We start from the raw sequence: 5,445 nt of genomic DNA, 5'->3' as shown, positions 1-5,445 counted from the left end.
GCCAGTTTTGTGCCAGATTTCCTGGGTAGACCAATGAGGACCTAGGCTGGGAATCAGAGTTCACCATTTCCTTTTCTCCAGAAGTCCCATTCACACACTTGCAACTGTGGCTTCAAGCCACCATAGCCACTTATCTGGGAGTAAGCCCCATTTCACTCAGTGGGACTTACAGTAGACAATGGCGGCTCGTCCCTGTTGGGACAGGCGAATGGATGGCAAGGTGGGTAACAGTAGCTGGGGCCAAGTGGTCACAGCAGGCAGTGCCAAAGGTCACAGGTGGGGCCAACTAGAGCATGAGTTCAAACCAGACGGTGGGGTGGGGTCTTGCCTCTGACCCATACAACAACACCAAACCACTCCTTTGAGCCCTGTTGCAGCAGCAACCCACTGCACAAAAACGGGAAAGTGAGGCACGTGTTAACTTTAACATGACGAGACGAGGCATAGGGTGAGGGGGGTGTTTCTGACCTACTGAACAGCACCCAAAGCACTCCTTCGATTATGATGATTTATTAAATTATGTCGCTTCCCACTGCAAAAAGCCGTCTTGAAGCAACTTACACACACAAACACAGAAATCCATAATTAATACAACAGGAAAAAACTAAAAATCAATATAAGTATATTTAGCATGAAAATGAACAACATAAACAATACAATACGAAAAATGTTCATCCACAGCACACAAATCTCACACACACACGTGGGTGCGCACACCCCTCCCCAGCCTAGAATGAACACTACAGGTGCCAAAATATGACAATGTTGAGTCATATCTTCATATCACCTACTCCCAGTCAGCAAAACTGACCTTGAGGACTGGGTAGGTCCTCATGGGGAGAGGCGGTCCTTGAGGTATTGGGGTCCTGAGTCATGTAGGACTTTATAGATTAAATCCAGGACATTGAATTTGTTTCTGGGCCAGGCTGCACACCTGCTCCTTCAGGGGAGTGTGACCCCATCCAGAGCTGGTTGCACTTCCCCCATCCAGACAGAGGAACTACCCATCAGCAGAGCCTCCATCTTCTGTGGACTGAGGGTCACTTTACTAGCTTTCATCTAGTCCATTACTGAGGCCAGACACCAGTTCAGTGCATCCACCGCCATACCTGTCCCGCTCTGGAATGCCACTCGGTCTTTGGCAGAGCAGTGCTAGGCTCACAGCCAGCTGAAGGTCAGATGAGAATGAGAGAATGGTCGAGGAATGCAAAGTCGAGACGTCTGGAATGCCAAGCCAGGAGTGTGTCAATAGCATGCTGCTGAAGCATGGCAAGGTCAGAAGCCAGGAGGACTCAGCATCTCAAGTTCAAAAGGGAACAGGCGATAAACAGTCATAAGCAGTCTGGGTCATAAATCAGGAATTCAGGCAGAAGCCAGAAGTCAGGGAATCAGGCACACGAAGCCCAGAGCTAGAGATGGATTGTTTCTAGCAAAGGTACAGGGTTACTGGGAGTCTTTGAAGCCAAAGGCTTCTCTCTCCACAACCAGCATGGACAGAGAGGGAAAATAAGCCACTGTGCAGACATGTTGTCTGAACCCAGCACGGTGGCTTAAGGGTTTTTTGTGTTAACCACGCACAAGCCACCCTAAGAACCCATGACTTGTTCTTGGGTCATTCAGGGTGGCTTGTTTTCAGAGTGTTTTGTTGTGACATGCGAACCCAGCATGATGGCTTGTGCCTGGATTGCTTGAAAGAGCTACAGAGATGCCTGGCAAGAGCGGCGAAAAACGTGACTGCTCCTTGCAATGCCTTCCATCCCTCCTCCTCCCACTCAGTGCTTCATTTTACAGCGACTGGCTTTTTCCTGCTCCTGTGTTCATGCAGGAATCTACCGCCCGCCCCCCATTACGGGGGTATTCAGACAAGAAAAAAGTTTCAATTTCTTAGCATGAAAACATGAAGGGGAAAGTTTAAATCCCCCCTTCCTGAATTGCCATGTTCCAGAATATTTTCCCTCTGTGATCATGCAAACCTGCTCATTATATGCTTTCATGGATGAATCCTGCCTTGGGACCCAGGAAATAAAGTTGACACTCTATGCTGCTGACACTTAGGGATGGACGAAAGGGACTTACCTGGTCCCGCAGCTTGCTTCGTGGTGGGGGGGAGGCGCTTCGGTTCTCCCCCCGAAGTTCAGGCGAGGGAGGGGAGGCGCCCCGCCCGGCCGAAATTCAGGCCGGGGGTGAGGCGCCCCATCCCTCGCCGCCGAAATTCAGGCCGGGGAGGAGCGCCCCGTCTCCCCGGCCGCGAAAAAAAAAGTAAAGTAAAAAAAAATAAACACCCGTGATAGGCTACGTAACAATTTACGTAGCCTATCACAGCTAGATTTCCAAAGTCAGCCATGATAGGCTACGTAAATCGTCACGTAGCCCATCACGGGTGACTTTGAAAAAAAAAGCGTACGCAAATGGCGGCGCCCATGGGGCGCCATTTGCGTTCCTTAGTTCCTTAGTTTGGCACGTCTAATCTACGTAAAGATTTATGTAGACTATGGCGAAAATAAGGGAACACTTTTTTTTTTTCAAAGTCACCCGTGATAGGCTACGTGACGATTTATGTAGCCTATCACGGCTGACTTTGGAAATCTAGCCGTGATAGGCTACGTAAATTGTTACGTAGCCTATCACGGGTGTGTTTTTTTTTTTTTTACTTTTTTTTTTTGCAATGGCGGCAGCAGCCGGTCGGGAGACCGGCCGCCGCCCCCTCTCCCGCCGAAACGCTGCCGAAACGCCGCCGGGACCCGCCGCCGAGAGGGACATTCGGCCACGGTAAGTCCCATCCCGGGGGGGGGGCGGGGGGCCGGTGGAGAATTTCCCCACCAATTTCGGGGGGCCGAATGCGTTGGCATTCGGCCTCCCGGAGATTCGTGGAGAAATTCTCCGCCATCCCTACTGACACTATATTATTTTTTGCTAATCCTGAAATATCGGTCCTAAGTCTGATGGCCTTCATTGAACAATTTGGCTGTACTTCTGGATATAAGATCAATCCAGAAAAAAGCAGTAACAAGGTGAAAAAGCTCTCCACCAGCAAGGCATTGCATAGAAAGGGCAAACTGAAAAAAGTGAAGTTTAACATCATGAGCACAAAGCAGAAGGTTGGGGTGTATCTGACTCATAAAACAACATCAAATCACGCACTTGAGCCTACATTTCTTTGCTCCCAGGAAGCCGTTGCACAAAAAGGGAAAACACAGGCAAGCATGCTAAGCAAGCATCAGGTGTGCAAAGCAGAGGGTTGGGGGTGTCTCTGATGTATGGAATAACACCAGAGCACATCTTTGAGCCCTCATCTCGCTGCTCTACCAGCAAAGCATTGCACAGAAAGGGCAAACTGAGGTAACACAGAAATGTTTAACACCATGAGTTCAAAGCAGAGGGTTGGGGGCAGTGTCTGACCCACACACTGCTTGGAACACACATGGCTCTGCCATAGCAGCCACCCCCATTGCACAGAAAGGGTGAGATATTCATGCTAACTTTAAGATCATCATGAACATGAGTGAAAAGCAAAATTTGGGCTGGGACTCCTTTGCACCCTAAAACAACACAAAAGTACTCCTTTGAGCCCACATTTCCCTGCTCCGTCATCAAATCAGTGCAGAACTGTGATCGTTCTGAGCATGCACACCTGCTGTGCATGTTCAGTAGCACAAGTAGGAGAACAGAGGACTTGTGAAGACAGAAGCAAGCATGGCGGAGCACTTACCACACTATAGATGGTCAGGGACTTGACAGGACACAGGAGAGCTTGCTGGTGAGGCCTGGGGATTATCACATCAACCAAGGCAGGGATATCTGGCTGGTTCCAGGAGGTTGTAAATTCCTCCTTGAGAGAGGGAGTGGTGCCGGCTTCTTTAAAAGAGACGATAATTAAGCCACTCCTGGAAAAGCCTAACCTGGACCCAGAAAACATTAACAACTATAGGCCGGTAGCTAACATCCCCTTCCTGGGCAGGGTACTTGAATGGGTGGTTACAGGAGAACTCCAGGCACTCTTGAAGGAAATGGATTATCTAGATCCATTTCGGTCAGGCTTCCAGCCCGGTTTTGGAATGGAAAACTGCCTTGGTCGCCCTGTGGGATGACCTTTGCTGGGAAAGGGACAGGGGGAGTATGACCCTGTTGATTCTTTTGGACCTCTCAGTGGCTTTCAGTACCATCGACCATGGTATCCCTCTGGATAGGTTGTCTCGGCTGGGAGTTGGAGGCACTGCGCTGCAGTGGTTCCGCTCCTACTTGGATGGCCGATTCCAGAAGGTGGTGCCGGGGGATTATTGCTCTGTGCCTTGGCAACTATGCCATGGAGTTCCACAGAGCTCTATTTTATCCCCCATGCTGTTTAACTTTGCATGAAACCACTGGGGGAGATCATTCGGAGGTGAGGGCTGAGGTGTCATCAAATGCAGATGACACCCAGCTCTAGCTCTCTTTTTCATCAAATTCAGGTGAGGCAGTGGCTGTTCTGAATCAGTGCCTGGGCACGGTAATGGACTGGATGAGGGCCAATAAACTGAGACTCAATCCAGACAAGATGGAGGTACTGTTAGTGGGTGGTTCGTCATAGAATTATAGAATAGTAGGGTTGGAAGGGGCCTATAAGACCATCGGGTCCAACCCCCTGCTCAGTGCAGGAATCCAGGTCAGAGCATCCCTGACAAGTGGCTGTCCAGCTTCATCATGATTGCCTCCAGTGTGGGAGAGCCCACCACCTCCCTAGGTCATTGGTTCCATTCTCAGGACGTTTTTCCTGATGTTCAGCCAGAATCAGGCTTCCTGTATCCTAAGCCCATTATTCCGTGTCCTGCACTCTGGGATGATCGAGAAGAGATCCTGGCCTTCCTCTCTGTGACAACCTTTCAAGTCCTTGAAGAACGCTATCCTATCTCCCCTCAGTATTCTCTTCTCAAGGCTAAACATGCCCAGTTCTTTACGTCTCTCCTCGTAGGGCTTTGTTTCCAGTCCCCTGATCATCTTTGTTGCCCTCCTCTGAACCCTCTCCAGCTTGTCTGCATCCTTCTTAAAGTGTGGTGCCCAGAACTGGACACAGTACTCCAGATGAGGCCTAACCGGTGCTGAGTAGAGGGGGACTAGTACTTCCCGGGATTTGGAAGCTATGCTTGATATAGTTAAGCTATATTAACGCAGCCCAAAATAGCATTTGCCTATTGTCTGCCTGGCTAGGTGATGTTCAACCCATTCTGGAGGGGGCTACACTCCCCCTAAAGGATCAGGTTTGTAGGATCAGGTGAACTGTCACTTGAGGCACAGGTGAACTCAGTGGCATGGAGCACTTTTTTATCAGCCCTGAGGCGGGCTGCTTTTCTTTAAGAAAAGAGAGAGGAAAGTGGCCCACTGAAGCGAGCCCCCGCCCCGTCCCGAGTCCCTGACTGGCTGGGCAAAGCTGGGCAAAGGCCGCCCCCCTCTGCCGAGACCAGCTGCCAG

Source organism: Heloderma suspectum, chromosome 5 (genome assembly GCF_057233095.1).
Source record: "Heloderma suspectum isolate Gila_16-S chromosome 5, 16-S_ref, whole genome shotgun sequence".
Lineage (NCBI taxonomy): Eukaryota > Metazoa > Chordata > Lepidosauria > Squamata > Helodermatidae > Heloderma > Heloderma suspectum.
Note: the sequence above shows the minus strand (reverse complement) of the source record.